Source organism: Echinops telfairi, unplaced genomic scaffold (assembly GCF_000313985.2).
Source record: "Echinops telfairi isolate 266 unplaced genomic scaffold, ASM31398v2 ScPeMD7_31;HRSCAF=116, whole genome shotgun sequence".
Lineage (NCBI taxonomy): Eukaryota > Metazoa > Chordata > Mammalia > Afrosoricida > Tenrecidae > Echinops > Echinops telfairi.
In genome coordinates this window covers 23,489,752-23,500,483 of record NW_022103928.1, presented here as the reverse complement: position 1 = coordinate 23,500,483, position 10,732 = coordinate 23,489,752, and the positions used below count along the sequence as shown (strand labels likewise).

At 50.6% G+C, this 10,732-nt stretch overlaps 1 protein-coding gene across 2 annotated transcripts in view; it reads left to right on the top strand.

Moving 5' to 3' along the window:
- ABHD6 (abhydrolase domain containing 6, acylglycerol lipase) overlaps nt 1-10,732 on the top strand; it is an 84,591-nt gene that overhangs the window by 46,576 nt on the left and 27,283 nt on the right. For both annotated transcript variants that reach the window (XM_045289838.1, XM_045289837.1), the window contains exon 2: nt 5,159-5,221. The gene's annotated coding sequence lies outside the window, so the exon portion shown is untranslated. The remainder of the gene's footprint in view (nt 1-5,158; nt 5,222-10,732) is intronic.

Sequence of the window (10,732 nt, the reverse complement as noted above, 5' to 3'; positions counted from 1 at the left end):
AGATAGAAACACCTCCTTTAGAAGCACAGAGGATTTGTCGAGAAACAATTGCTTCACATTTTAATTTCATTTTTGTTTTGTTTAGTAGAAGCATTTATGATTTTTTAGCAATACTTTCTAACTTGCCCTGGTTTATTCAGGAGTAGAAGTGCTTGGTCATATCGTAGTTCTTGCCCTCCTTGCCTCTAAGGAGCACTCTGGCCCTACTTCTTCCAAGACAAATTCGTCCTTTTAGCAAAGACTTTGTCTTGCAGACTTTGGACATATTGTCATGAGAGACCTGTCCCTGGAAAAGGAGAGCATGCTTGGTAAAGTGGAGGGCCACCAAAAAAGAGGAAGCCCCTCAGCGAGATGGACTGACCCAGTGGCTACAACAATGGGCTCGAGCCCGGGCATGATTGTGGAGGAGGGCGCAGGACTGTGGGTCAGAACTGTGGGTCAGAACCAACCGATGGCACCCAACATAACAATGCTGTAGCTCTGGGCGAGACGGGCTTTCTATTTCCGAAAAGAGTTACAGCCTTGACAACTCCCGGGGGCAGTACCACCCTGTCCTGTAGGGTGGCTGTGAGTGTTTTTTTAATTTTACCTCTGCATTTAATTTTTTTTTTTAAGCATTTAACTTCTTCAGGAAACACCCAACTCTTCACAGCTGCGCCATCTTGCAATTCCCACCAACAGTGCGCTAAGCTTCCAGTTTCTCCCAGTTCTCGCCAACACTGGTTGTTTTCCATTTTTCAGATAATCGCCATCGCCATGGAGACGAAGCGGCATCTCATTTCGTTTTGATTTGCCTTTTTCTCCTGGAGCTCCCGGCCTGTTCGTGGGCTTCCTGGTCACGGGAATACCTTCTTTGGAGCAATGTGGCTGCAGGACCTTTGACCGCTTTTTCTTTTTCTTGGCTTGTCTGTCTTTTGGTTGTTGAATTTTGTTTTGCACTCGGCAAGGAAATGCTGCATGCGGCTTCGCCATATGGCCTCTTTGTTTGGTGCAAGTTTCCCTGGGTTCCTGAGCTCTCCTTTGGGAATGGGGGCTGGCTAGAAATCAGGTGGGAGCCCAGAGCTCACTGAGGGTTTTGAATCCTAGACTTGGTGCTGGGAGCCAGCTCTCTTGTCCTGCTGTAGACCTGCCAGTTGTTAAGAGAAGCTGCCTTTTGCTTAACACCGGCTTTGTTCCTACAGTTATCAAATACTGTGACCCAGCTTCCCCCCTTAAAACAAGCAACCATCCCCAAAGCCTCTTTCATCTCCTGGCTTTTCCCTTAAGGCAGGAGGGCTCGAGCAAAGGGAGCAGGTTTGGGGGTACTGAGATTCTAGTTCAGGACGTCTGCAGCTGCACTGACACACGGAGAACTAATTTCATTCCTCAGTCATGTGGAAAAGAGTGCCTTCCTTATGAAGGCTCTCCAGCACGGTACCTCTGAGGGGGACCTCAGCTGATGACGAGCCTGTTTCCACACTCATTCCTGGCCCCGTGGGTGTTTGCATTAAGAGTGTGTTCTGGGCTCCCCTGAGCCTGAACCCTTGAACACCCAGGGGAGCATCTCTACCCTGCACAGCTGGGGTCTCCGGAGTCAGGACTAGCAAGGATGCCTGAGGACACAGAGCACCTTAGGGACGGAGGACCAAGGTTTGGCTCCCGTTTCTCCAGCAGGAGACTGGCTAGAGGGTTTTCGGCAGCTCGTTCTGGTTGTAAGCAGTCCCACAGAGCCGGAGCCTATTGCCTCCGGCCCGGCCTTCCTCCACTGTGTCGCTTGTCCAGGGAACTGTGTAGCAGGATTTTTGTCATTCTCTGGTTCTCCACCCAAAGAACCAGCCTGGCTTCCCAGTGGTCTTTGCCCCAGACACTGCCCCAGAAACATAAAGTGGGGCCCAGCCCAACAAGACCTCCAGGGAGAACCTGTTGCCAGGGCTGTGGGCAAAGTAGAATAGAGTGAACTTTCTCATCAGTCCCTCCCTCCGAGCCTCAGGGGAGACAGGAGCATAAGGGCACCTTTGGAGTTGGGTGGGGGAGGAGGGGATGGTTCCAAAGTAGCAGATTCTTATCTGCTGGACCTTAACCTTTGAAAACTGAGTTCCTACAGTTTTACCTGGTTTAACCTTTGGGTGGGGACATGGCACAGGGTAGGAAGTGTCCTCGGCCTTTGAGTGTGGGACTGAGTCTGCAGGGTGCCACCGGGCTGATGGGTAGAGATCACTGATGGGTAGAGATCGCGGGGGTTCTGCCCTGATGACAGCCCCCGAGTTTCTCTCCCCTCAATAAGAACAATTGCTCCAGAATTGAACATGCTCTAGATAGGTGCTATCCATTGTAAGAGCCATTAGCCACAGGTAGATTTTGAGCACGCTTGTGAGGTGCCATTGGGTTGCGTTTGACCCCTAGCAACCCGGAAAAGAGCTGCCCCACCGAGTGTCCATTTCTTCTTCATAGGCTTTGTCCTCCCAGTGGCCTCAGCGCTTCCATGTGGCACTCCATGTGAGCTCCACCGAGCACCTGTGGCTGTGGCTGTGCAGCCACGGAACGGAGCTTTGAAATGCATGCCATTTATTTTTGTTTAATTCTTCTTTTTTTTTAACAAAATAAATAAATCATTATATTGGGGGTTCTTACAGCTCTTATCACCATCCATCCATCCATCCATTGTGTCCAGCACATTTGTACATAGGTTGCCATCATCATTCTCAAAACATTCTCTTTCTACTTGAGCTCTTGGTATCAGCTCCTCTTGTCCCCCTCCCTCGTGACCCCTAGATAAATGATAAATGATTATTATTTTCATACCTTACAAACGTCCGCTGTCTCCCTGCACCCACCTTTCTGTTGTTCTGCTATGATGTCGATCACTGCGATCGGTTCCCCCTTTCTTCCCCTTCTCCCCCCACCACCTATCTAAACAGCCACATGCAACTGCTGGCCTCTCTCTTTTATTTGAGAGTTGATATAGAATTTGTAATTCTATAGGAAAAAGACTGTATGCATCGACAAGGTTAGCAATTCAAAAGGTACAAAAGGGTATCGTGAAAAGCCTCCTTCTCCCCTCTGTCCCTCCTTCCCTTCCCAGAGCCAGGTTCTCGGGTAGCCATCGGAAACATCCACACGTGCGGTATAGTGTGTTCCCCCTGCCCTCCTCACAGGACGTGCTGCTTCTGTCCGCTCTTGTTCCTTGTTGCTTTCTTGAGAGAACACCATCCCTTAGAGATCATTCCCCCAGAGGGGCAGATAAGCTTCCTTGTTACTTTAAAGGACTATAGTTAATTCTAGGAGCTCTGGTGGTCCAGTGGTCATGCATTGGCCTGCTAACCGTAAGGTCAGCAGTTCGAGACCACCAGCCTCTCTCTGGAAGAAAGGTGAGGCTTTCTACTCTTGGAAAGAGTTACAGTTTTAGAACCCACAGGGGCAGTTCTGCTTTGTCCTACAGGGTGGCTCTGAGACAGAACTGACTCGGTAACAGTAGGTTTGTCTCTGTGTGTTCTTAATGCCTGGCCAGAGCACTCCTGCACAGAGCTCCTTCATCAGACTTTCGAGTCCCCGATAGAGGGCCTGGGTGAGAATGGAAGGTATTTCCAATCTTTCATCATCAGTAATGTTGGGTTAAATAATCTAGCAGACTTTCACACCTGTTCTGGTATCGCCATGGATGGATGTCCAGAAAGGAGACGGGTGAATCAGGAGCTGGGTGCTTTTCCGGTAGACGCTGATCAGGGCAGATGCGTCTGCCTGCGCTGTGTTTGTTGAGGGGAACGTGAGAGTCTACCCCAAATCCTACCAACGCAGTCTGCTCAGCGTTTTGTTCTCTGCCCGTGTAATGAAGCTGGATTGACCATGCCGTTTTACTTTGCACTCCTCTTACCATACATGAGATCGAGCATCTTTTAATAGGTGAGATGTCTCCTGTGACTTTTGTGGTAAAACATCCTTTCGTGTCATTTGCCTGGTTTTCGACTGGATTGCTGAGGTTTCTGTCGTTGTCGTCATTCTTAGTGGCCTTTAGGGTGGCGCTCTGTTTTACTTTAAGGAAACAATCTGTTGCCTCTGAGACGTAGTGACCATTTTCACCCGTGTGCACTGCATGCGTGAAAACTGTAAGCGTTTGCATGCAATCAGCATGTCCATCTCTTCTTTATGGCCTCTGGGTTTCATAACACACGCAGAAAGGTCTTGCCCATGACCATATTTTTAGCAGAATTTAAAGCAGAATTTATTTTAAAGCAGAATTTATCATTTTATTGTTTTTTGACCCATCTGAAGCAATTCAGGGCTTTTGCTGTATTTTCTTTGTCTGTCTCCTTCTTCTCCTGCTGCTGGGCCTTGGCCAGAAGCTCACAGCTTCTGCTCAGCCCTGCTTTTGGTTGTAACCAGTTTTAAGCATACAAGTCAGTGACTTGGATTACGTTCACCCTGTTATGCCAACAGGACCATGATCTGTTTCCAAAGATTGGATGTCACCCTAAAAGAAAACGCAGTACCCCTTCAGCAAACACTCCTGTCCCTCCCCTGCCCAGCCCCTGGTAGCCACCACTCTACTTTTGTCTGTAGGCATCTGTCTGTTCTAGAAACATCACTTAAGTAGAGTCCGTGGGCATTTGTCCATTTGGGTCTGGCTTATTTCCCAGGTCCATCCAGGATGTTCCATGTATCAGGACTTGTCTCCCTCTTTGTGACTGACCAGCCCGTTTTGGAGAACTGTGGGCCCTTGCCCCTAACTACTATGGGAGAAATATTATTCCCACTTGCCCATTAGTGGCTGCCCAAGCTTGGGTGGGAGAGGGGGGTTTCCTGTCCTTACTTCAGGTTCTTTGTTAGGTGTGTAGTCTCTAGGTGCACTTTTCACTTGAGCACGGCTGTTTCTCCTTTACTGGGCTTCCCATCCCCACAGGCCGGGTATCACAGAGCCCAGCCTGTGCCCCCTCATCAGGTCACTGGCTGCCTTTGAACATGCCAGTGCCTGTCTCATTGTCTGAGCCGCCCTGCCCTTTGTGCACTCCAGGGTGGGGTGTTGAACTGGGGAGATGACCTGAGCAAGGGGCACACTCAGGCTGCAGAGTTTTGAACTTTGACTTTGCCTCCGGGGAGAGCTGGCTACCTGCCCTGCTGCTCACAGTTCCTTCTTACCCCAAGGTGATTGAGTGCTCTGTCATTTTGTTTCTTGTCACTCCAGAATCTCATTAGCAGCTTCTGCCTGAGACAGTAGAGCCGGGAAAGAAAGCGTACTCTTCGAAGGGTGAGTATTGATTTTTAATACTGGAGATTTTTAATACTGCCCCTCCCCCGCAAAAAACCCCAGCACTTTCATGGGGTGGGGGCCGCCTCCACGTGCTCCCTCACAGCCCCTCTGCAGTGCACCCGATGGGTGACTTCTCTGATGTCGTATGCCTGGGGGTGGGAACGGGGCATCTGAAGTTTACTGCAGCTCATCTACCCCCCAGCTAACCACTGCCCTCCGCCCCTCCTCAAAAGAGATCCTCCACAGTAGTACCAGGAGCAGGGCTCTGCATTTGAAAGGCTTGTAGAAGGCATGGGTCTCTGGGGTCCAGCTGGTCTCCTGCAGAGAGTAGCATTTGAAATGGGCTGTGCAGACCGGAGAGGAGGTGAGCAGGCAGCCAGGGTATGAGAGCTGAGCAAAGAGCCAGCAGAGGGGCTACCTGGGGCTTACCTGGGACACAGAGAGGCAGCTGTATGCAGTGTACATGGAGACATGGCCGTCAGACTGGAAAGTTGCATTGAGACTCTGTATGTGGTAGTTCGAGTCCACGTTTTACTTGATGAACATTTATTTGGTCAGAACAGCCTGATTCCTGGTGTGAATTAAGAGGGTCATTCTGACAACCTGTGGCAGGAAAGAAGCGTCTTTACAGAACTAGGGACAAGGAGAAATGACCCAGCGTGAGGCTGAGAGAGCTGTGGTCTGACAAGGGCCCGAGCCCAGTGGGGATTTTCAGTCCCACCTAGCATCCCTAGTCAACATGGAACCAAACAGCCTTCCAGGATTGGTTGCAGGAGGCTTTTGAATTTTATTTCATTTTAACGAATTGAAATTTAAATAGCCGCATGCTGTCACCTGGAACAGGGTTGCTCAGACAAGTGGACACCGGTGCTGGCACCTGCTCCCCGTGGGACTACAGGCGCGGCGATCAAGTGAGAAATGTGAAAGGTGCCTTAGAGTCAGGAAGGCGAGGAGACAGGGAATGCTCTTCACCGAGACTTTTGGATCACGGAGGTGGTCAGACGGGCATCTGGAAAAGTCTGGAAGGAGGTCTTGACAAGGAATGTTCATTTTCAAGTTCCCTGCAGGAGTGAGTGGTGGGTGATAAGGGAACGGAGAGAAGGGGAGAGCATCATGGGACTATCCAAGGGAGAGAGTGAGAAGAGCATTATGGGAACATCCAGGTTTGGGGGGTGGGGGGTGGGGCACAATGAGAGAGGGGAAAGCATCACGGGAATCATCAGAGGAGAGAGTGAGGCGAGGATCAGGGGACCCAGGCTCGGGATGCTCACCTCCATGACTTGCTTTGATATCAGGCTGCTGGAGCTGCCAAGGGCAGCCTGAGTGTGGGAGACAATACGGCCAGGGAGGCAGGCAGCCTGGGGGGCTGGGCCGCACTTGGCAGGCTTCACCGCTTGTTTTGATAACTTCAGTGTGTTCTCCTCGGTGACGAGAAGACGTGTGTGACAAGGAGGCAGGGCTGCCCATTTCTTGGGTCACTGTCTCTTCCAGCCTAGTGCTCCCGAGAAAGCACCATTTCTTGACCTCTCTTCCCACGCTTAATCATTCATGATGTTTTTGCGTAACCTGATGGCAGAAGCAGCGTCAGACAGCTGGCTGCAACCGCGCTTCACCGCTGGGCGTTGCACTCAGATGTCAAGAGCGTTGCGTTTTTCAGGTGGAAAACCTTGCGGAAAGCACTTTCACTTCAGAGCATTAAAGATGCTGTAAAGTAGCTCCTCCGATCATTTTTTAAAACATGCCAGGCCCAATAAGGTGACTTGTAAAGTTGTTGGCATGTTACTTGCTCTGAAAACAATTCTTAAGGAATGCTAAGCCCTGTGCTGGGTGTACCTGGTTGCTCTCACCAGGGTGTGATAATGGTAGGCTATGGGAAGCACTGAGAGGAGGCGGGCTCGCAGGAGGTGGAGACTGCAGATTAGATGGAAATTCAGGTCTTGCCACTGATCAGCTGGGTGGCCTTGGAGGCGTTTCTTAAACTCAATAGGCCTGCTTTTCCTCAATCTTTCAAATGGGAGAGACACTTCCTACCTGTGATGTTGTAAGGGGTGAGATGAGAGGATGCAGGTTGCGCAGTCAATGGGGCACATCGCTCTTGGGCTTTTGGCTGTGGCAGTGGAGGACACGGTCCCCGCTACGGTGAGTGTTATTTTGTGGACGTGGCGTTTTAGATTCTAGGACCTCTTAGGGAAGCTGTGGTTCTCTGAAACTGTGATGCATACATTCGATTTGTTCTCGGATTCTTACTTGATGAAGACGAAGGTGGTAGAGCGCGGGATCCCCAGTGAGAAGATTGAGAGAGACTGGGTCGCCTGTTGGTGTGGGTGTCGGGTGCCATCAAGCTGGTGTTTTCCTCCTAGTGACCCCATGTGACAGCGCAGCTGCCCCCGCGGCTTTCCTGGCTGCAGTGGCCTCACTGTTGTTGAGGGTCTACGCAGCAATTGGACGGTTTCCCCTGGTATGATTCAGTGACCTTGATCGGCCTGAGTTGTTCCTCCCCAATTAACATAAACCAGTGGAAGGGACAAGGCTCCTAGCCAGTCTTTCAAGTTGATGTCGTCACCTTGACCCTCTATCATTCTTAAAAGAGCATAATGCTAATACTACAGGCCTTCCTGTTTTTTTTTGCATTAGTTAAGCTGAGCGGTGGTTTGGTTTTAAGAAGGCTTGGGGATATTTCTGGTTTAAGGTCTAAAGAGTATCACAAGGCAGGAGTCTAGCAAGTATAGAGTTTCTGCAAATTTAAAACTCTGTTCTGTGTTTTCCCCTTGTGATCAAGATTCTCCTGTGGAATCTTTGATCAAAATATTCAGTAAGGGTCTTTACTGTAATCTTTATGGGGGCAAATCACTAGATCTTTCTCCTGCAGAGCCCCTGGGTGGGTTCGAACCGCCAACCTTTCTGTTAGCAGCCGAGCACTTAAACATTGCATCAGGACCCCTTGTCAATAGTATACCTCCTAGTGAACTTGGGAGTGTGGTGGCTAGGCTGCTAACTGCCAGATAAAAGGTTCGATCCCACCAGAAGCTCCATTAGGAAAAGATAAGCCTGGCTGTTCCTATCAACACTTGCAGTCTTGGAAACCATGTGGGAGGGGTCTGTGTTGAAATGGACTCCATAGCAGTGGGCAATAAGCTGGGAGGGGCTCAGGTTTCTCTGCTGCAGTGCTTATCTGGTGCCACTGAAGAGTCCCCTCTTCCATTTGTCTCTGTCCAGTTCAGAGAGAAAGGCTTTGGTGCTAGAAGGTGGCAGAGGAGGCCAGTACTGAGCTGGTATCTGGGATCTGAGAGTGTTGCCCTCCTGGGTATCCCAAAGGCCCACTCTGCTGGACGTTAATGATTGTGCCAGCATGCTGCACGGCGTCCTGGAACCATCGTTAACACTGGGGTGCCGCACTTTACACTATAAAAACTCAAACTCACCGGCACTGAGTCCATTCTGATTCACAGAGACCCCATTTCTCCCCCGTGGGTGGCCTTTGCTAAGCAGTCCAACTTGCACCGCATTACACACCAGGCTCCACTTTGCTCGGTGGACAGAGTAAAGGAGCACGTTTGCATTGCTGCACTTCTTGAGGCAAGGGATCACGCGCTGCTTCACGTGACCCACGACCACGTAGTTGCCAAGCACTATTTCAGGTCCTGGAAAACTGTAACAGGGAACAAGATTCCCAGGGAGCAAGCGGATCTGACTCCTGAGTTACCTGGCATCGTTTTAGAAAGGTTTCTAAGTCAGCAGGGAGGAAAGGACAGGAACGATGGCTGGGCTGATGATTCTCACGGACGAGACAAGGAAACTAGGGCTTACTCAGCTGGGGCTGGTGGAGCCCTGTGCACATCCGGCTCACTGGACTGACCTTCTGACCAGCTATCACGTCCTTAATATTGGTCTTGATCTTAATCGTTTAAAATTACTTTGGACCACTTTCATAAACAGAAAAGATGCATAAAAACCAGGAGAGAGCAGCAATGTAACTAGCTAGAGACAGCTCTCCTGCTGAGGCTCGGGCTGCGCATGTCTCTGACCTAAGCAGAGCTGGAAAGGGAGCCGTGCGCTCGGATCTGGGCACCAGCATGGCTGAATGCTGAGTCCCACTGAGGCAGGATGTGGTCTTTGCCTAAGCCCCCAAAGTCGTCTTGCAGACTCTCTTATTTTCTAGCTTTGGGGAGACAGAAAGGCCACAAGTGGGTGTTTAAAGACCATTTCTTATCTCTCAGTTTGGGATCCTAAAAGTCCAAATTCAGAGGACTGGCTCCCAGGAAAGACCTTCAGAAGCAGCAGCCTGAGCCTCAGCTGAGTAAGCCCTAGTTTCCTCACTGCTGCTTCTGGGGAAGACCACTGTTGTCAGCATCTGCAGTCCCAGCATCCCTCACTCCCTGGCCATCTCCAGGAGGTATCTTCCTTTCCCCGCTCCCGCTGGTCTCTGCGCCTAATCTATTCTTTTCATATCTCAAACGTGATTAGATTTGACACACCTGACACTGATACAGCCTGACCATAACAAAGCACCCTGTTCCCAAATGACCCACCAGCACAGGGGTTTGGATCCCAGTACATGAGCCGGGCATAATTCTCGTCATGACACAAACCAGCAGTTGTACCCCTTCACTGATGTGGGGCCCTGGGTGGTTCCTGGCTCACAAGGCTTCCGTCATCTCGAAGTACTCTCTCAGCAAACACCCAGGTCAGGGGAGCCACAACTCTGTTGTAAAAGGAAGGATGTTGCAGAGATCAGAGCAATTGCCCATTCTTTATCTGTTGACAAAACTCAGACAACATGGCAGTTTCTTCAAGCTGGCTGGTGTGCAGGGCTGGCTGTAAATTGGCCAGACTCCACAGAGGCCCCTTACCGGAGCCTTTAGTCTGCTGTTAAAAGGATGACATCAACTTTGCCCTCCATGCCTCGCGGAGAGAGCAATGAGATTCTTTGTGATGACCAGACCTCCAATTCAGGGCCGTGGACTGTGTACCAGCACCTGGCAAGGCCAGGCTCTCTTACCTTCCCTGCGAAACAGAAGCTCGTTCCCGTATTCCTCTGTCCCAGGGACACGTTTGGACTTCATGAACGCAGGAGGGTGTTGTGTGGTCTTACACCACCAGAGCACTGGGGATGGCAACTCTTTCTGTCAAGGACCAGCTATTGACCATTTCCGCCTTTCAGGGGCCCGGTCACCACGACTCAGTTTATTTCCAAACCCAGGCAGCAGGCCACAAGGTGCCAAGCCTAGATGCATACAGCACAACGACCCAGTCCAACAACTAATTCTACAGGCTGAGGAAACGGAGGTTCCGAGAGGCCAAGTCACTTGCCCAAGGTGGTCTGCCTCCTTGGTCTCTGCTGTCATGGACTTCCACTCATCAGGACTAAGTTACCCACTGAAGGAGTTAAAGAGGTGACACGCCCATTTAGATGCTTTGCTCCAGCCAGAGCTTTGGCCAGACGAACCCCTCATCAGCCCAAGGGGGGGTGACAGGTGCCAAGACAGGTGGGTGAGATGGGTCTTCTCA